This window comes from Paramormyrops kingsleyae, chromosome 9 (genome assembly GCF_048594095.1).
Source record: "Paramormyrops kingsleyae isolate MSU_618 chromosome 9, PKINGS_0.4, whole genome shotgun sequence".
NCBI classification, from domain to species: domain Eukaryota; kingdom Metazoa; phylum Chordata; class Actinopteri; order Osteoglossiformes; family Mormyridae; genus Paramormyrops; species Paramormyrops kingsleyae.
In genome coordinates, this window is record NC_132805.1 from 6,908,288 (window position 1) to 6,930,227 (window position 21,940).

The following is a 21,940-nucleotide window of genomic DNA, read 5'->3' on the forward strand; positions in this document are numbered from 1 at the left end:
CCAGCTTTTTAATTTAGGCAGGAGTTTCCCCACACACCCATGTTACCGCTCATGCCTGTGGGACAGGTGTCACGCAGTAGGGCGGCAGGGATGTGTGCTGGCAGGCGGGTGTGACATAGAGCTCGCCCTCTGAGTACAGTCTGTATTGTGGACATCTTTGTTCCCTTCGCCTGGTGTCTTCTTCATGCCCTCAGCCAGGGTTTGTCTGAGGTGGGGAGACATTAAGCATCCAGGCCCCATGCTGAGCACCGCAGGTGACGGATTGACAGGCCGTGCGGAGCCGTGAGTCAGCTTGACATGGGCCACCCCCACAGGGCCGGCGGGTACATGGTGCCGTCGGCGTTCGGGGGGGCTTCCTCTCACAGGCTCTGAGTGACTCACAAGTGAGGGGGGGCTTTAATACCTCCCCCTGCCTCTGACACACACACACACACACACACCCAGGGTCCTGCTCGATCTCTCTCTCCCCAGACTCTCACTCTTTCTTCTCCGTCTCTCTCGGCTGTTCCGGCACTTTCCGACGCATCGCCTCAAAGCGGGGAGCTGCGGTGCATATTTCAGCGCAGCGCTAAAACCTGCGTCTATGAATGGGCCCAGATTGTCTGACTCATCTCTGAGGAGATATTTCTGACCGCCATCGTAACCCGATTAGCGGCCCTGGGGGTAAGCTCACACACCGGTGCCAAACCCCCCCCCCCCCCTGCTCCTGAGAGCTTTAATGTGCTGGGTTACTGTCACCACAGTGAAAGGTAGCTTATCTATGTCCTGAGTCACAGCTGAATATAAGGATGGCCTGTTTTTTTCCACCACATTACAATGGGAACAGCTTCCTGAGTTTTACATGCAGTAACTCGCATCTAGGTCCACCTCAGTATGTCCTCTGGTGCTCTAGTTCTTCAAACAGGAGACACATACATTCAGCAGCCAGCATGGTTAACTATCAGCAGTGTGGATAATTAGCAGCTCGAGTCAGTGTAACCAATCAGCGAGGAGCACAGCCATCTATTACCACTGAGGGTAATTAGCAGCTCGAGTCAGTGTAACCAATCAGCAAGAAGCGTTGCCTCCTATGACATGTGTAGGTAATTAGCAGCTCCAGTCACTGTAACCAATCAGCAGCCAGCACAGGTATTTTTCACCAGTGAGGGTAATTCACAGATCCACTCAGTCCCTTGGAAAGAGCCGGAAAGTGCAGGAGAGGTGATGAACAGCAGGTGTATTTAACTGAACAGCGGGAGTGATGAGAGGGAAGGTTTAAGCTGACTTCTGGAGATGCTGATCAATGGTTAAGCCCCCAGAGACTAGAATCCACAAACATGCCCAGCAAACTCAGGCCACTGAGAACCAACGTCAGAAGCTTTTCACTTGAACCACAGAAACAAACTGCCGTATTTCTCCACCATAGAGCATAAAGTGCTACAATTAACAGACAGTTTATGCTTTGAAATAATGATCTCAAAGCTCAGCTGCCCATCTGCAGACCCTTACAAAAATTAACCATGGTTTTACTATGATTAAATAACCATGGTTTACAATGGTTTGCCGTTTTTCATGGTTTTTTGGGTAACCATGGAAACCATGACTATGGTTTTATCATGGCTTCACTACAGTTAAACCCTAGTATAATCTTGGTCTTTACCATGGTCTTTGTTTAACCATGGTCTTTCCAAACCATGGTAGCACTATGGGTACTACCATGAGATACCATAGTAAAACTATGGTTACTGCATAAAAACCATAGGAAACCATAGTGAATTTTCATAAGGGGAGTTTGAATAGCCTGCGATGGAGCTGGGATGATGCAAATATGGCCCCGGTAGGGCCATGACAGGCTGGGGGTGCGAGATGAGGACAGCATGCCTCAGGGGCCCCCCCTCAGCTCAGCGCCTGGGCGCCATGTCCGCAGCCCTGCCCATAAGCGAGTAAAAACAGCCCTACCTATGAAGGAGCTCTTCCCTACCTCTGTCTTCATGCTTCTGGGTCGGAAGGCCGCTAGATGTGTGGGTTTCTCTGCAAGCGGTGCCTCTTCCATGCGTCGCTTGCTTCCTGTATACCAGCACATAAATAAGATTTCACCGTTCCCACCTGGCTGGTCAGCTTACTTCCTCTTTTTGCCCTGCCCACACACGCCTGTCCCTCACTTACCGCAAAGCTTAAAGCGAGACAGGAAGCTCACGCCCTCCTCCTTCACCCGAGGCCCCGTTTACCTGGGGACATGCGAGGTAAAGCCATAGGCAAATGAGGAACTTGAGATTGCGGTTCCTTTCAGTCGGGAATTCCTCGTTCTGCTTGGTGGGCTGTCTCAGGGAAACTCGGACTCAGACAAAGGGGGTGGTATTCCTGGCACAGACCTCCATCTGTGTGGCTTAACTGAGGCTTAGGGGACGTCATCTCTTCTGTCATTCCAAAATTAAAGAGCAAATTTCCCGAAACTCACTCAGTGCATTATTATTTTTTTATTGTTTGATTGGCAGTAACCTAAAGTCAGGCTTCTTTATCATATGTTATAGAATTAGATTCAAAGCTCACTCAGTCTCCATGTAATCAACTGAAGAATTTTTGTTAAATTTCCAAAACTCGATCCTTTAGTCGACAGATGTATTCTCAAAAAAATGTATTCCGTTGGCTGAGTTTTGGTCTTCAATTCAGGAACTGAGGTGGAGTTTATCTGCTGATCTTGACGGAACCAGTCTGCGTGAATGTGCACCTGCAGCATGCTGCAGTCAGCTGACTCCTGTTCTAAAAATGGAGGCCCTGATACAGATCTAACAGCAAATCACCTTCCCAATTGGAGGTGTAACTACATCAGGTGAACATCAGACAGCTTCTGTCAATGATGTCCTGTGAGATTATGCTGTATTTGACATTTACATTAGAATGCTTCTTTTCACATATCCCAACTTGCTCTCATTTGAGACAAACACACAGACACACAGACACACACACACACGCAGTCGTGTAATCATATCTTTTTGGGGACCACTCATTCATTTCTATGGGAAAAATATTATGCTAACTATGACAACCTTAACCCCTGCCCAGCCCTAACCATAACCATAAATAACCAAACAAAATTTATTTAACAGTTTTTTCATTGCAGTCACGGATTTTGAAACTGGTCCCCGTAAGGTAAAAAAAAATGGGTATTCATCACATTGTGGGGTTAGGGTTAGGGTCCCCACAAGGTAAGGTATACCTGGACCCCCCACACACACACACACACACATAGACAGTTGGAAGTGAAGCCTGGGGTCATTTATCTGGCACCCCTGAGCAGTTTTAGCCTTACGCAAGGGTTCAACAGACACACACACATATATATATATATGAGAACAATTTGTTCACTGAAAGAAGAATGGGTCCAGGGGGATGTTTCTACTTTAACTGATTAAATTACTTTGAAAACTATTTCCTTTTAATTGTAATCTTCGATCTTTCATACCCGCGCCGCTACCCTCATAACACAGCACTCATCCCCACTTCACGAGAATGAGGCATAAACAAGGAAGCCGGAGCTGAAGAGCCCAGAATTACCATGCGCTCCTTCCGCGTTAAGTCTCACACACCGGCACAGAGGAAATGTGTTGGTTTATTATCCGGACTCAGGTCTCCCGATGCATGTTGAGATTTGGCTAATGCTGCCGATTTGCATAACATTAAATATTAAGCTAAAAATACAGTTGATTGGCAGATATCAGATCGCAACACTGAGTGAGTCAGCAATACTGCATGCCTAAGAATCATATTTACATAAAAAACACTGATATACCATATTTCAGGCTTTTGTTTTAAAAAGCTTTACCTGTTTGCTTAACATTATTTGTAAGTTGTTTTTGTGTGTGTGTGTGATTGTTCGTTGTTGCATTCTAAGTGATTCTTCCGAAGTTACTGAAGTCCCAAAGTCATGTGCTCAGACACCAGCCCTCCACGGTCCACGGTCTTGCCCTGCTGAAGGAAGGTAAGCCATAAAAGATGGGGCCCAATTTTTTGTAGATCTGATGCTGTCTAGAGAAAAACACTCATTCACACGCACAGGTTCATTTTCACACAAGGCTGAGGTACACCTCTATTCAATGCCTTGGTCCAACACACCAGCCTTCAGACACAACCGTAAGCCATGGAGAAAGCTACCAATGTTTGAATGCAGAGATACTCCAGAGATACTCCAGAGATACTCCGTCAGGGCCACCAATACGAAGATGCTTTACATTTTCACCTCACCTTCACCACGATCATAGTGACCTGAGAGTAAGCCTGCGATTCCTGTTTCATGCGTGTGCTGACTCATTCGGAAGCAAGAGAGGCGCATACAAGACAGAAATGAGTGTGTCATTGGGGAATTTCAACATAAACCTCGAAACTATTCATAGAAACTACAAACCTTGAATGCCGTTGAGCTGAGATAAGAATTGAGACCTATGGGGGACCCACCTGGAAAACCGGATGGGCAGGAATTCACCCAGCTCATGCACTGAATTTGAATGAAATTTGATTGGACAGAAATCCGCCAGTATGAGGTCATAGGTGAGGTCATGTGCTGGCTACCGGCTGGCTGAATTGTCACGTCTGTATGTAAGCTTGTGACATTTGAATCCCCTTTAATTACTCAGCACTGGATTTTAAAGGGGGAAAACCACAATGAGTAATTAATCTGCAGTGTTAATTAATATGCAGTTTTTCTTTTTTTTATCGTGGGAAAGTATACATACAGAATGAACCTATGGATAGTAATCGTGCTCATAAATCACTTAAATAAATCCCCTTATATGGTGGACCAAACAGTCATTCAGAAAAACAGGAGGAAGAAAATAATAAATAAATCTAAAAATAAAAAAATGGAAATGTTAAACGGTCCTACTCTACATTTGGACACAGCGTATTATTAAGGATTGCGTTCAGCATGCAGCTAATGCTACGGATAAATGACACTTATACCTGGGTCCCTGCTAAGGAGGAAGGAAGTTCGGGGTACAGTCTTACCTTTCTGTAAGAGAGGTAAGGTCCCAAACTGTAAGAAATCGTTGGTTACAACCTCAGAGTAAATACTGTATTTGGAATTTTTTCTCTAAAAACAACATCGGATCACTAAACCAAAGTGAAATTGTCGGTGGGTTATTATACTCCAACTGTAACCATAAATATGTGGTATTTCTAAGCCATGGTTTGTCTTTGTTACTTTTCCATTAAACCACCTGTGTAATGAAGGCAATCATCACAAAAATATACCACTTCCGTTTCTTCTCAAAGATATTTTAACTGCGTCCTACTGTAATGCTGACTAATATCACGATGCCACGGTGGTAACGGTGCTATTGAAGCTGCAAACAGAAGCAGGGCAAATAGTTCAATCCAAAAAAAATCCCCTGTGAACAGTTTCGATGGGAAGATGGAGGCATGAGGCCTTCAGCCACGTTCTGGGCAGGACCGAGACGCACAAGCAGCCGTCCTGATTGTTCCGGTGTCTTGAGGAACGTCGATATAAATATCCACGGCATCACCTAATAAATTGCAAGTTGACAGCAACAGTAAATCACAGGGGACACAAAAAGCACTGGGCATTAAAGAGTTCCTTAAATGTCACTGTTACAGAGACGCCGTGCAGATGAGCGCAGTGGGAAGAGCTTAAGTGACCTGCCTTTAGAAAGATCAGCCGTAAACCTGGCGATCACACTGACCAACTGGTTGCATGACACCTTCTTTTGCCAGCCCACCATAGCTGATACACCTTTTTCACTATTTTTATCGCAAGCTAAAGGGTGTAGAAGAGAGTTTGATATGGGGGGGAGGGTCAACATTTAATTATTTACATAGAAAGGTCTGTTTATTGGCGGAGAATGAATGAGGCTGAATTATACGTGCCCCCCATCCCCCGCAGTACCTTGTGCCCGGAAGTTTGTTCATTTCCTGACCCAGAACCATGGGCATCGTTAGGTCCGATCACTCGGGGCTATAGCCCTGAGCATTTTAAGCCTCGCCCCAAGTATTTTAGCCCTGATGCCAACTGATCCTTCAGCTTAATTCCTGCCCAGTGTTACTGAGTAGGACACCTACATACATCAAATGGCAGCCTTGGCATTGCTTACACACTGCAGCTTGTCCTCTCAAGTCTCCTTGACACAACCATGCAATTAATGCTGTAGGGTTTGCTCTGTTCTGTCCCGGTTACAGAGGGGTGTCCCACATTCGCTGTGGCATTACCTCCTCTTGTCACCTCCTCCGATCTCCGGAGTGGCCTTCTCATGAAGGAATGGGATTAGCAGATGGAGTCGGCTTGGCAGGCTGTGGCCGTAGCCAGCAAGATGAGGAAGCGGACAAAGATACTGTACAGTAGGTCAGCGTCTGAGATCCAGGACCAACCTGGAGAAGACTTGCAGCTTTCATAATCTCACATACCCTCCATGCACAATGTTGGTGAGAGGGAAAGACTCTTTTTTGTGATAATGCAAAGCATAGAATGGAAATACTGACTATAAATGGTCATGAATGAGAAAACTTTATCAGTAACACTGTGAACAATCAGAAACACGGTTCCTCTATGTTATCCTGAACTTCCTGAGTTACTGGTCTGCTGTAGCTGGAACTGGAAACCTGGTATTGTTACAGCTGGCTTCAGCGTGTTCATGTAACTGGTGTTCAGTAAATCTCAGCACAATAAAAATCAAATACAAACACTGTCCTATGTGAAATATCATTCTCTTATCTAAACATCGAAAGACCTAGCCTCCCAAATCAGTGATATATGCCTCAGGCCTCGTGTCTTCTGGAGCGTCTCTGTGGAACAGAAGCCAGCAGTGAAGCTGACAGAGCAGTTTGAAATATGAATCGAGAAATTAATGGATGAATCTGCATATTGTTTAATTATTATTTAACAACAGTGGCACAATAAGAACAATGAAAACAAAACAAACCATCAGACAAAGAAAAAAGTACCACATAATATGCAACATGATGAACTAATAAACCAGTATTACGCGTGAAAGCAGGGCATGCTGGGAAGGGTACTCCACAATGATACAACTACCCCCCTACATGTCAATATAATATTAACACAAATGGTTTGCTAAATGTTTCCCAGTCACCAAAGTCAGCAGAATATTAGCATCTAGTTAAACCAGGTTATTACATACTTAGATTCTTTGTATTTTGTTCCATTACATGGTCGATGAGATGGTATGACCATCAAAAAAAAACTGGAAAAACTTGTCGTCACAGTTTGTGGAGCTTGTTGCTAGTTTGGCAATTTCTTTCGGCATGCGAGCTGTTCGCAGGCAGCTGCTAAAGTTTCATCGTCTTCGGTGTGAAAGCCTTTGATCCATCAACTTAGCATCTGAATATTTTGCAAATTTGTCATGTTTTCGTGCTGCATTCAGTGTGAAACAGCCTTACGGTTGGAGGGCTGAGGAGATCAAAGGTCACCCTTGACCACAGACTTCCTCACTTCCCCTTCAAGTTCTGTTCATCTTGGTCTTCAGTTAAGCCCACCTCTGCTGACACGTCGGTAATGCACCGGCTGCATGATGTTATCTGGAAACTCTATCACAGATCCTGATTCAAGTTCTGCCAAGGACAAGCCTGAGAAATGTGTGCTCTGGGAGAAATTGTGCATGTCAGACCTTGCTGGTCCCATGAGGAACAAAGGGATCTTGTAATTTGCTTTGAAAAAATAAGGGAGCAGAAAAGGGCTTTGGGTCTGCAGGGTTAATGAGCAGCTGTGGGGTTGATGGTTAACCGTCTGCACTTAGAAGCCTTTTTCCAACATCACCGCTCTCTGTGGGGTTGACTTGCTCAATGGATCCGATGAGGCAGCCTTGTGACTCCGTCATTAAGCTGTTCCTCTGTAGTTTCCCCGTCAAACGCGGATTACGCTGCCTGAATTGATTGGTGAAGAGTTCCCGCAGTGGGGGATGGGGACCTGCTGATGTCGCACAGAGTCTGGGTATCCAAGAGATGTCGGTTATGGAGGACATGAGGCAGGGGATTTTTGACTGGACTGAATCGCCTGAGTGTGACTGGGATGGAGGATGAAGGAGAAACGTCGGCTTTTCAGCTCCGCCGCTGAGTTTCAGCCGTTCATGTTGCTGTGCGTGTCCAGAAACCCTAGCTGCCTTATCCATGCACTCATCATATGATGCAGAGCCCTGTAAGCCTGAGGGCGGCGACCAGACTGCTGTAGCATGATGACCAGCGCAGCCTGTGGACCTGTTATGTAATTACCTCACCATGCCCCGGGCCAGGGATGACACCATTAAACATACTGTCTGTGAAGACAAAGCAGCTTGCAGGAAACCACCTCTCCCATTGGACTGGGTATTAGTTCTGGCCATTATACTGGAACAATTCAGGTACAAAAGCAAAGGTCCCTCCTATATATCCTCAGCTGTGAGCTCTTACATTAAATCTTCCCGTGAAATATAGAGCTGCACCTACACAGGAAGACGTATGACTTCACAGCGCTCTGAAGTCATTTTCTCAAATACCAGTAAAATAAATATCTGAGAAGTGGCCTATTAACGTTGACAGGTTTGATCCGGAATGACGTTTCACGCTGAATAAAAACCACGCAAGTCCACTTAAAGCAGTTGTAGCTCCTGTCTGACAGAAGGACTAAAAACGGATCAAATGTCTTCTCCTATTAGCCATCTTAAGCACTGGGGCTACCATCACTGTGGAGCTCCTGTTTACACCTACTGGCATTTTGGCTGTAAGTTAAACATGCCGGCCTCCGGTTTATGAATATAGCCATTCAGGAGCTAATGATTTTGCATGGTCTAATCCATCTGGCATCACCCAGTCAGTACGTCAGGTCTCTCAGACATTCCTCAGAAAAGACCAAGCTCAAAAATTCGTGGGACATGCTGATGGACTGTCTAAGGCCTACAGCCAGAGGCGTAGCTAGAACTTTTGCCGCCCCTGGAAAAATGTCACCTTGGGCACCCCAGCCTTGTCTTCCCTATAATTTTACATATCCACGGACCCCTGTAAAGTGCTGGGCCCCCCCATCTACCAGGGTATCCGAGCCCCTACTGTGCCCCAGCCTACATCTCAAATCATGAAAACAGGTCATAAGAGTTTTGCCTTACAGAATATTTCAGCATCCCTTTAGATGCTATATTATAGATGGTATTGACTCTTTGGACATGGAAAAAATCATGACTCAGGCAGCTGCATGTGACACCAGTGCAGGACATACTTAAGCTTGGTGTTCACAAGTTCAGACGGTGCTCTGGTCATCTGATGTGCGCTCAAGGGGCCGTGTTGACCCAGGTGCGGACCCCCACCTCTGCAGCCAAACACGGAGATCTATGAATAGCCTTCCTGTCTCCAAAAACACCGGAGAAGGCTTGCAGGAAACGCAGGGGTGCATGAAAACAATAAAAGCTTTGGGTCCCGTCCCAGAAATTCTTTCGCTTTTCTCGCTAAAGCCGCTTTATGTCAAAGCAGGGTTGCCCCTACAGATTGCCCCTGCTGGTTAAGATCTTCATCGGTGCTGGTACAGTACAGCCTAAGGAGGCATGAGTGACAGAGGAAGGCAAACCCACCTCATGGTTGCAGAGTCGGACCTTTTGTTTCTGCCCCAGAGGATGAGCTGTCATCGATGTTGGTGCACCAATGACATTAATGCACATGGGACAGGGATATAGCTCAGCCAAGTGGGTGGTGCTCACACCCCCAGAGTTTTGGGTGTGATCCCCTTGCTTGTGGAGTTTATACAGGTTTCCTCTCTTGGGTGAATCACCTCTGTGTGCGATGTGTGTGCATGTAAGTGTCCGTGAAATCAGGTCCGCAGTACATTTCTCTGAATAAACAGGGTAGACAATGGGGCTCATAAACGGCGTATTTGAAGACGTGTTCGGTGAATGAAATCTTTAGACCGAGGCTTAGGAGCTGAGGTGCCCTGAGAGGCCGGGGGTGATCACATGAGGTCATGGTGCCACTATCCGCGCTCTTTGTTCTCACAGAATCGACACACTGTCTCAGAAACACTGGTCACACGGCTTGCTGCTGTACGTGACCAGAGCCAGTTGAAGCTGGCTGTAGCTCTCTGTTGCTGTTTTGAGGCATTTTGAGGGTGAATGTTTGAACCGTGCAGGTGCCGGGTCCCCAGGGTGGGTGGGAATGGGGGAGCTTGTTTTTAAGAGTATGACTGTCAAGACAGCAGACCTAATCTCTCCACCCTTGGCCCTGCAACCGCTGGGAATGACCAGAACCACCCCGAACTGGTTTCATTAGAGCCTGGGAAATCTCTGTCCAAGCAGAGATGGGGAAGCAGCACATTGCTGGATTTTGGGAAAGCAGGAGTAGGTATTAAATGACTTTGTCGGCCTGGCCGTCTAACCAGCGGCCGCCCTGGGGGGGGGGGGGGGGGGGCGCCGAGATGATCGGCTTTGTTGGTCTAAGAGACGGGATGAGGGCTGAAGGAAAGAGTGGGATGAGCGGAAGGCAATGGGGGTGACAGCATATGTCACACAAGCAGCATTTCAGCAAGTCAACTTAGATATCAGACCTGAGGTTTATGATTGCCGAGGTTTTCATCTTTGAAGTTGACTTATCAGTCTTTCCTGCTCATTAGGCAAAACCAACTGACCTGAATAGGACAACGAGCCATACAAAGTGCTCGTATTGATTATAGATCGCTGCATGCCTGTCTGGTCAGCTGGTTAACTGGGGGTCATGGGCTGTTTTCTTTGGAAGCTTCCAGCCTGAAGCAAGCCTGATGGAGGACCAGGACTGTTTGTTCATTGTTACAGCTGATGCCCATTGTGATGTTACTCTTGTAGCCATTTTGGTGCCTGTTATGAGTGAGTTCTGGTAGCCAATATAGTGGCCAAGCTGATTCTTGGTGCCGGTGACTTTAGTTGAATTGCTGACTCTAGGTGCTTATGGAAAATGGATGAATAAAATGCTTTATATAAGACCTGGTATTGTGCCCAGATGGTCTGTTTCATGATAGAGAACTGATTTTGTTCAAAAGGCATTAGAAAAAAAAAATGTGAATGAAAGACGCATGAAGCTTGAGTGCATGTGACTCTGCTCAGAGTGATATTACAATGGTCATTTGAAAATGGTGTACTCAGGAAGTAGCCTGGGAACAAACATCATGGATGAATGCAATGGTCATTTGCTAATTTCTGGCTTTTCATTAAACTTAATGTCCTTAGGTAATGTGTATATATCTTGTTGGAGGGACAAGGAATTCTTGCATGTAATCTCTACAGATAAGCAAACTATTTGATGATTCACGAGGCGTGATTCCTTTTCCAGGAACTTTACAATAGGCAGTGGATATAAACACATTAGCCAAAGACAGGTTGTTATTGCTGAATCGGTTTTCACTGGCAAACATTACAGAGCAGATCTATGGCCCTTTATCTCACACCATACTGTACCAAAACATCAAAGCAGTGCTTCTATAACTTAAAGGAATGTATTAAACAGAACATGGCATTTTAGAGAAAATATTAACCAATCAAGTATTTTGTTTATTTAGCTGACATTTTTATCCTAGGCAATGTGCAATTGAAGAGTTAAGTTTCCAAAACTCACTCGGTTGATTTCTTTTTTTTTTTCCGGTGAGACGAGACCGCTGATGAATGGCTTCTTCATCATGTTACAGAATTGGGAACCAAAACTCATTTAGTCTTCAAACATTCATCAAATTTCCAGACTCACTAAGTCCTCAAAGAAAATTTTCAAAAACATATCCCATGGACAGGATGAGTTTTTGGAAATTTGCTCTTAAATTGAGAAAACAAGATCAGACCTTCCCTGGAACATTTAAAAAAAAAAATATGACTCTTACGTGTTTTACCCAAATCAATAAGCTCTTTATATGACACTCAAAATAAATATTCAATGGATATTAACTTAATGTGTCAATAGACATATATGTCCTTTATTCATGTACATATTAATACTTATTAAATGACTGTTTTATCAAACACATAAGTTCTATATTTATGTTAAATGCATATTAAATTAATGTACTGTCAGACATATACGTCCTATATACATGTATATACATATATACAACTCAATTCACACACAGTGTTTCCACAGAACTTCCACAGAACCAATTGAATGTGGAGAGATCATACATGTCTTTTGTTAGAATAATATGAAAGCAATATACGTTTTTATTAAGAGACAACAAGCAATAAACACGTATTTCCCACTAAAGCCATATGCTATTACATGACATAAAATGTAAAGTTTATGTGTAAGTATACTATTTTTCCTAAAGGCTTTTCTCTTGAGTGTCTTACCTGTGAAGTGTGTTTTTGGTATAAATGTGGCCTGAATCATGCAAGAAAAAACGCTGACTTGTAGTGAACATATAAGAAACATCAGTGTCATGCCTTGTCACATGTAATTGAAATGAGAAAAACGCCTTATATCAAGCATGCGATTTTTTTCATGCAGGAAGGGCCTCGCTCAGGACTCCACTGGGATTTGAACCGGTGCCCTTCTGATCACAGGCAGAGTGTCCAGGGTGTCCTGCATTACAAATATAAAACTGTTTTTTAAACCCTGCAACCCTGCACTGGATATATGTTCAAAAGATTGACATTTAATGTATGGATTGTGCTTCTGTAGATCTTTGTCCTGAATCTGATGAGTAATCCTATCAGCATTGCACATCATTGGGGCCTGAAACACCATCTCCATTACAGCTGAATGAAACATTAATGTTAAGATTAATTAAACAACATGCTTACTCACTGGGCCCTGATTGGGACGGGAGCTGTGGTAACATGACCTCGGTACTCTCTGCTTGGGAACACCCAGCGTCCCCACGGTCACGTCGGTCCACCCGAGTGTGGTCAGATCCAGCCGCCTTTCCCCTTTTAACTGAGTGTGTAAGCACGTAAAAAAAAAAAAGTGATCCATTTTCCAAAATAGCCTCCTGCTCAGCCCAAATAAACAAGTACGTGGGCTGGAAAAGCCCTGACCCCCAGTGAGGGGCTGCTCAGCACATTCCAGGCCTCCCCAAAAACAGCACAGCTAAATGCCATCTTGCACGTCGAGGAGCATGATCTAAAGTGCCCTATGAAGTGTGTTCTAAACTGCTCTATGAAGTGTGCTCTAAACTGCCCTATGAAGTGTGTCCTAAACTGCCCTATGAAGTGTGTTCTAAACTGCCCTATGAAGTGTGCTCTAAACTGCCCTATGAAGTGTGTTCTAAACTGCCCTCTGAAGTGTGCTCTAAAGTGCCCTCTGAAGTGTGCTCTAAACTGCCCTATGAAGTGTGTTCTAAACTGCCCTCTGAAGTGTGCTCTAAAGTGCCCTCTGAAGTGTGCTCTAAACTGCCCTATGAAGTGTGCTCTAAACTGCCCTATGAAGTGTGTTCTAAACTGCCCTCTGAAGTGTGCTCTAAAGTGGCCTCTGAAGTGTGCTCTAAACTGCCCTATGAAGTGTGCTCTAAACTGCCCTATGAAGTGTGTTCTAAACTGCCCTCTGAAGTGTGCTCTAAAGTGCCCTCTGAAGTGTGCTCTAAAGTGCCCTCTGAAGTGTGCTCTAAACTGCCCTATGAAGTGTGCTCTAAAGTGCCCTCTGAAGTGTGCTCTAAAGTGCCCTCTGAAGTGTGCTCTAAACTGCCCTATGAAGTGTGCTCTAAACTGCCCTATGAAGTGTGCTCTAAAGTGCCCTCTGAAGTGTGCTCTAAACTGCCCTATGAAGTGTGCTCTAAAGTGCCCTCTGAAGTGTGCTCTAAAGTGCCCTCTGAAATCTGTTCTAAACTGCCCAATGAAGTGTGCTCTGAAGTGCCCTATGAAGTGTGCTCTAAACTGCCCTATGAAGTGTGCTCTAAACTGCCCTCTGAAGTGTTCCATGCTACACAGTCAGGTATAATGTGTTAGTGATCACATTCCATGTTTCACGGTCATGAATGATCAGTGATTACGTTCCATCCTGCACTATCATGTATGCTGTCTCAGTGTTCACATCCCATGCTGCATGATCATGTATGCTGTCTCAGCAGTCGCGTCCCTTTGCTGCACGATCATGCGTGCTGTATCAGTGGTCATGTCCCTTTGCTGCACAATCATGTATGCTATCTCAGCAGTTATATTCCCCACTGCACAGTTATGTGTGCTGCTGTCTTGGTGATCACATTTCACGCTATATGGTTATGTGTGCTGTCTTGGCTGACAAGTTTTATGCTACACGGTCAGGTATCCTAAATTAGCAATCATGCTTCACACTACACGGTCAGGTATCCTATGTTAGCAGTCACGTTTCATGCTGCATGGTCACGTATCCTGTGTTAGCAATCATGTTTCACACTACACATCTCTACCCCTACATGCTCCCTCCTAGCTGAGACCACATCACCCCGAAATGCACACAAACACATCATCAGTTTGTATTTTGGCTCCAAACCGTTTCACGTTGACAGTTGCCCTGAAGACTTCTCTTAAGTGTCATAAATCTCACAATGGAAATATAAATAAACATTAGTATGTGTATAGTGTATAAAAAATCTTGTCTGACAGATGCATTGTTTCTAACCCTGTGTGTTTTTCGCATTTTGATGACACACAGATTTACTCCCAGAGTGGAAAACATGTCTGTAAAATGCTGGTGAGCCAGTGGGTTGGACAAAAGGTATCTTTCAGCCGTGAGGGCAGGGCACTGACAGGGCACAGACAGGGCACAGACAGGGCACTGACAGGGCACAGACAGGGCACTGACAGGGCACAGAATACACGGGGAAGTTTAACCTGCAGACCACCAAAGCAGCTTTTCCAGGCCCTCTGTGTGTCTGATCTCTGTGACCGAGGTACTAAGGAGTTTCACAGACATGCGAGTCAGATACCCAGCATGCCTTGCTTCAGCCAGTAAAGGAATGGGCAGCTGTCTTCTGGCACGGGTGCTTAGCTCCGCCCTCCCTGCCCATCCCTCCACACTCCAGATACTGGCCCTCTGCAGGCATGGTGGCATCCTGCTAGACACACCATCCATCTCTTCTCCACCATCCTCTGTTTACAAGTGAAAAAACTGGTTGAATTCACACATTTGCCTTTCGTTAGGTACGAATTTGACAGAACTTGCAGCTTAATCGCTGAGCAAAAATCATGACCAGCTTAAACCACAGAGCACCAGACCCAGAAGAGGCTATGATATGATTCGTGGGTTTCACAAGGTGGTCTGATTGGCTGAGCAAAGAACATAATGTACCACAATTATGGAAGCACACCCTGCCGCATTCCTAAACCAAGTCCTATTCTATATTCTAGCAAGGGTCAGATAAACATCTCGCTGTTTTAAATATCAATCTTCGTGTTAAAATCAAAGAAAGTGCTGCCTTTTGTTTGTGTCACATTGGGACTCACTGCTTCATATCCCTGCTCTTGCAGGCAAATCATTATGTAACCATGATATATAGCATTAATCCACGTAAACACAGTGGAATGCGCTTTGGCTGATGTGTACCGGGTAACTGTGATATTAATAGAAGTGTTGGGGGGCGCTGTTGTTTTCTGCCCTGTCGTCGGGGCAAGAGGCCAAGTAAGCAAGATAAGCAGACATTACCTAACATGCAAGAGGGGTCCAGAAGCCAGCTGCCCCGGTGCTGAGTCTGCAGGCCGGAGGGGAGGCAGTAGCCATTGGGGTCGCAGATCCAGATCAGACTGGAGCTCAGGGCTATATCCAGAAGTATACTGCATCTCAAGTAGCCCAGGCAGACAACATCAATAACTCCTAGGGAGATCCATTCTTCACTTGGCTCTTTGCTAGTCCACGCATCACAGTTATGTTGATATACCAAAACCATCTGTAATTGTAATATATACAGCTGGACCCATGTTGAACCTGCTGTTTATATAATCGGCCTCCTGATATCACTCAGGCTGGACTCATGCCCAGAGGTCTGGCCCAGAGATCCTTCTCTGTGATTGGTAGAGGTATCAGCTATAAATTGCTGATCAGAGTATGGCTATTCTTTGCTGCATCTTCATAGCAGGCAGCAGGACGTCAGGTTATTAGGAATGGTGGCTTTATGACCCTGACGGTCTGCCCACGACCTGTGGAGTTGACATGGGAGGAATTCGGTAACAGCTAGGCAGTGAGGCCTAGTAACAGGATCACAAAGGAACCAAACAGCTCTTTTGCCTGCCATAGACTCCAACATCATGCCCTGCAAAACCCCGCCCCCTTGTCCATATCACGTGACAGAACACACAGCCTCATGCTCCATATAAGGCTATGGAAATGCCGTGGGCTTGTAAATGCAAACCGATTCGGACGAGCAGAAGGAGGCGGACTGCACTCTGATTCTGAATAGAATATCAGCAACTTTTTTAGACATGCTAACTACATCCCCTTCCGGCTGTGTCCATCCCACCTGCTCTCACGGCTTGACTTTCTTGTGGTGGGGTGGGGGGGGGTGGGGGGAGTGTCATTATGGGGATCCACTCCGATGATTCTCTAAAGCCAAAACCACAGCGAAAATGCTCTTCCTGGAAAAGAAGTATCAGGTGAATAGGAGTGTCATGCTGAATAGATTGATTGTGTAGCTGCTTGATGTTGTCCATCCCAGCCTAATTCCTGGCCCATAAATACAGGCACAATCGGGCAGATTAGCGCCCAGGCAATCCTAGCCCCCTGGCCGCATCCATCCTGCACGGCCTGCCCATTTGGTAAATTGTACCACCACCCAAATTATTGTAAGATTTATTGGCAGGTTAATGATGCTGCATCATGACCACGGAAAGCCCTCCGCCTATGTTAGTCTAGGGCCCTTTGTGAAATGAATCCACACCAGCAACGAGGCTCCGCCTCCTTTCTTCCCATCTGGCTGCATCATGCTCCACTACGAAATGGAAAAACGTTCCTATATTTGTGCTGATCCAACTTGGGCATCTTGATTTCCTTTGGTCGTTTGTGCCGGCACTCTTAGTAACGATTATCCTTACAGGGACGCCAGGGATGGGTAAGTTTGCGTGGACAGCCCCGATCTGTTAACGAGGCCACAGGAGACGACGTGGTACAAGCTATCTGGTTTCATTCAGGCACCTGTTATAAGAAATTGCGCTACATACAGGCTGTCTGGCTAAGTGACATCAGATTTTTTTTTCTCAGATATTAAAAGCTACTACCAGCTTTAGGGAACATTCCTGGGACAATATTCAGCTTTAATGTTACTCAGGTGCTGATGGGAAGATTTTGCCAAACAAAATTATATCAGAGAAGTTCAACATGAAGGGGAAAAAAACACACCAGTCAGATGTTAAATCATGATTTCCACAAAGCAGAAGTTTATTGATAATAAATTCAAGAGGATTAGAAGTCGTAAGACATGTGTTTGTCTGATGGTACAATAGCACTGGCTGAGATGTTCAGGTCCAGAGAGAAAAATTCCAGACCAAGATTTTGTTTCAACCACCCAGTTGAGTATAATAAGTCACAGTCACAGATATGTTATGACTCGCTGAATGACAGAGGAGGGGCATTCTGGGAGCCAATCAGCTTTCAGTTCTGGCCCCACCCCTGCATACACCCCTACCCAAACCCAATCATAGATGCCAAGAAGACTTTAATTTCCACGAGGTCCATCACTTTAGGGGCTGCCCACAACAGATATAATTTTAAGCTGGATGCATCAAAAACGGTGATAAAATATGAAATAAAAATGTCCTTGAATGGACCCTAGGCAGTCCTGTCTATTTTTGCTTGGTATATTGGGTACAGTCAGAATTAGGCCAGCAGAATAGTCCCATTTTCCAGGATGAGGAACAATCTTTATCTTCTCGTGCAGGGTTTCAGAAGCTGTCTACAGTTACTACAGGTCCCAGTGACAGGGGACAACTGGCGCCACATCTGACTGACCTTTATGGGGGGGGGGGTATGTCAAATATCCATCAACAAAACAGCTTCAATAGGGGTTAACATGATAAATAACTACTATATAAACTAATGCACGAATTGTCTGTATCTCCAGGACCGCTAACTGAGAGCTAAGGAATAAAGATTAGCAGCAGTCAGTGGTGAGTAGAAGCCATTATCTCTGACATGGGCCAGGGGCAAAAAGTGAGCTGTTTTATTTGAGGATAATTATTGACCTACGACCTCTCAGTGAGATAAACAGAGAGGCGCCCATTTCCGCACTCAGGGCGCAGAGCAACCCCCCACGTTTGGGGAACCTGGATTGAACGATGGCTGTTTCACAACCAGCTAATCCTGACGCTGCGGCCACCAGTTTAGCACAATCCCTTTAAAAGTGGCTGTAGTGGGAAGAGAGAAACCAGGGCAGGACTGAAGATAGCAGACGAAGCAAAGGCATTAGTTCAGCGGAAAAGTACTCTGCACGCAAAGTGCAGCAGCAGCGTAAAATATACGCACCCTCATTGCGTCATTCTGCTGTGATAGCAGCAGAACATCCGGGGGTCGGCTCTGGGACACTGAGACGCCTCCAGGGCTGTGCCTCGTGACACGCGAACCGAGAAAATCGCTTCATCGCTTCATGTGTACAGTGGGTCATGCGGGTCCTAAACGGAGGGCGTGCCGTCCGTGGAGCTGCCTGCTGCCTCACGTGAGTGCAGGACTCCCGTGCAGACAGCCGGCCACCATCACAATCAGCTGCATTGTTTCAGTAGCGCAAATCGGTGCCATTCATGCCATCGGAAACACCAGGGGCACCCACCTTGCTGCTGGGATTGGCTCCAGCCATCTGCCCCCCCCCCCCCCCAAAAAAAAAGGGGGCTGATCTTAGAAGCCTGGTGGCAAAGCATCCTCTCAACATATGGTTGTCTGGTTCTACTGTGTGGGGTGTCTGTAGTAAACCGGACCACACAGGTACAGGCCACCTGGTCAGTATGACTAATGCTCTTACCTCACAGGGCCTGGTGGAGAACTGATCTCTGAACTGGCCCCCGTGCCATCTGGGGCAGCGCTAGGCAGGTTTCTGGGAAGGGAGACGCCAACAGAGGGAGTGGGAGTCGACAGAATGGCCCCCCCTGCTGGAGCTGGCGTCGATTCACGTGTTTGCTTCATCACTCCGCAGGCCAGGTGATGCAGTCACGCAGGAAAGTCTGCATGCAGGGAAGAGAGCAGCACCTGTGATGTGACAGTAGAGCAAATTTCCAAAACTTGCTCATCCACTAATTTCTTAGAGATGAGACCGCTGATGACCTAAAGTCAGGCTTCCTCCTCGTATGTTGCAGGATCAGGAACCAAAACGTACTCAGTCCTCATGTAATCCAAATAAGAACTTTCACGAAATTTCCAAAACTCACTAAGCTCACATAAAATTTGGATGTGAGTTTTGGAAATTTGCTTTTCAGCTGTATACAGTGAAAAGGCTGCTTGATGCAGTGGAACGGGAACATAGACACTTATCCACAGTGTTAAGACACAATGCTTCCATATAACTGAGACAATAAGTGCCACATAGGCGTAGTCACTGGAATGGCAGTCCTTTACTTTCATGAAGAAGTGGCTGTGATGTTCTGAGGGATGTATAGGAATCTAAGGCCCTGATTTGACTCTCCCATACACAGCGACCTCTCCGAATGTGCGGGACGCCAGCAGGGGTGACCCTCACATTCCTGCTATAGTTCACATCGCAGACTTTGCCAGCTCGCCAAGAGCACGCCCAGACACACGGCGGCCGGCGCATGCCTGTAGCACGCGGTGCTTTGATGTGTCACATGACCCTGAGCTTTGTGTGCCCTGATCCCGGATACCGAGCTAGCCAGCTTCCGCCACACGGGACTCACGGTGCAGTGTGGGAAGTTGTTGCGAAATACCAGCGTGTTACGTCGCAGGTTTATCAGCACCTGCAGTTTTGTAGCTTGTTTTGGCAAAAGGGGCAGCTGCTCAGGCACCATAGTATGGCTCAGGTGCCATAGTAACAAAGCCTTCACTCCCCCCAATCGAGTGCTGACATTGATGCTGCCGCGCCCCCCTGGAAAGGTTGCCAGATACCTGCACTGGTCACTTGTAATGCCCCTCAGCACATGTCACATCCTGTAACTCAGACATGCTGAAGTCGGGTCCTTAGCTTCACACAGAGCCTGTCGGTTCCATTCAAATGCTGGTCCCAGGATGTGTGACTTCATCGTGTCACACAGGAGGGTGTGTTCACCTGCCCTACATGCACACTGCCGGCTGCGACCGGCTGAGTCCTTTATTAAACTCATGCTTCTGAATGTCACCCGTAACCAGAACTGAACTGGCCATCTGGCATACCGGGCATTTTCCCAGTGGGTCGATGTAGGGGATATGTGGGGGACCCCAAACCATGCCCCCCCTAAAACCCCAGCAGTGCAAAATTTATCACTTGATAAAAGCCAGCTGGACCTCATAGTTCAGGGCCAATATTAAATCCCAGTCCAGCCCTTGACCACAATCACAGTCCTGTGTCTTAATTGATTACTGAATTCCTAACTGTATTATCATATTTTGCTATAAAGGTAACAAATAAAATTCTCTTAAACACATAAAGTTAAGTACAAAGCCATTACCTGTTACTCATTAACCTGATCTAAACACAGCTTGGCTGCCGGAACCTTCCTGATCCCCCCCCCCCCCCCCCCATAAAGGTATTGCCTGCTGTACACACTTACAGCTGCCACCTTCTGACGGCCTGCCGAAGGCCTGCTGTACACACTTACAGCTGCCGCCTGCTGACGGCCTGCCGAAGGCCTGCTGTACACACTTACAGCTGCCACCTGCTGACGGCCTGCTGAAGGCCAGGCCTGCTGTACACACTTACAGCTGCCGCCTGCTGACGGCCTGCCGAAGGCCTGCTGTACACACTTACAGCTGCCACCTGCTGACGGCCTGCTGAAGGCCAGGCCTGCTGTACACACTTACAGCTGCCGCCTGCTGACGGCCTGCCATTGAATAGGAGTCGAGATGAGTGCGGGGATGGTGCCTCAGCAGATAATGCATAAAGCGTGCGATTCCCTGCTGGAGACCGTTCTCCTCCTGTTTGGTTCGCTCCAGGACACTTGGAGGTGTGGTCACAGACATGAAGCCCCCCCCCCAAGCTACTAACAAGAACAGTTAGCAAGGAAACATTCAGGATTCAAGATTTTTTTATCATTTTTTGTTTATCAATCAGGGGCTCCATAAAGGGGGGAAGAGTTAAGATGTCAAAGACCCCTGAGTGATTAGGGCCTGAAAGACATTTGGGTTGGGGGCTCAATGTGATATGCTGTCATGGGGCCCAAAATCTATAGCAACACCCCTGACATGAGTACGTGAGAATTCTTACTCACACTATCCAGTCAGAAACATAAAACAACTAACAGGATTAGACAGGACAAAAGAAACCAAGGCAGTTACAAATTATCAAAGGGAACATATGATTAGCTACAGAACAGGTATGTGCCTATGGAATAAATATAAAATAAATAGATAAAACCGCTGAATAAATTATAACTGTATAGAATGAGTATAACTGACAGATATGGCTGACATAGAGATATGGCAGAGCAAAATTACGCTCAGTTATATAACCAGCCATCCTAATGTCAGTCATGGGATTCAAACCAGCGATCTGGACACATGGCAAGGATTCCTGATCCGCGGAGTCAAATCCCACCTCCGCCCACTTGACAGAGTGACAAGCATCAGAGAAAGACTGAGTCATTTGTCCCATAAAGACCAGGGCTGAGGAAGACTGTCCCACACACTGAGAGTCTGGAGAAAAGAGAAAATACCAAAGTGTTGTAGTTCACCAGTTATATTTCATGTTGACAGGCGCCAAGATGATTTTTCTCAGCGCAATTTGCACACGACAACTGCCGGCCACAAAAGATTCAACTTTTCCCACTGGAAAGAAAAAAAGCCATGGAAACTTGAAGCCGCACCGCCGACACCGGACAGCTCGTCGTATTTAACATGGTGGAGTGTCTTTGTCTAAATTATTATATAATGTTATTTGCAGAAAAAACAGAATGAAAGCCATGTAACCTGAGATACTGGGGAATTATCA

At 46.2% G+C, this 21,940-nt stretch overlaps 1 long non-coding RNA gene across 2 annotated transcripts; it reads right to left on the minus strand.

Annotated features, from left to right (window-relative positions):
- Positions 1-727: 727 nt before the first annotated feature.
- On the minus strand, positions 728-5,437 carry LOC111844576 (uncharacterized). Of its 2 annotated transcripts, none has more exons than XR_011992908.1 (3): positions 4,981-5,437; positions 2,146-3,945; positions 728-2,046 (listed from the first exon to the last, which is right to left on the minus strand). It is a non-coding gene; the product is annotated as an uncharacterized lncRNA (long non-coding RNA). The 2 variants fall into 2 exon arrangements; XR_002838420.2 differs by lacking the exon at positions 4,981-5,437 and having other exon boundaries at positions 2,146-2,207; positions 3,803-4,756.
- Between the last annotated feature and the right edge of the window lie 16,503 nt (positions 5,438-21,940).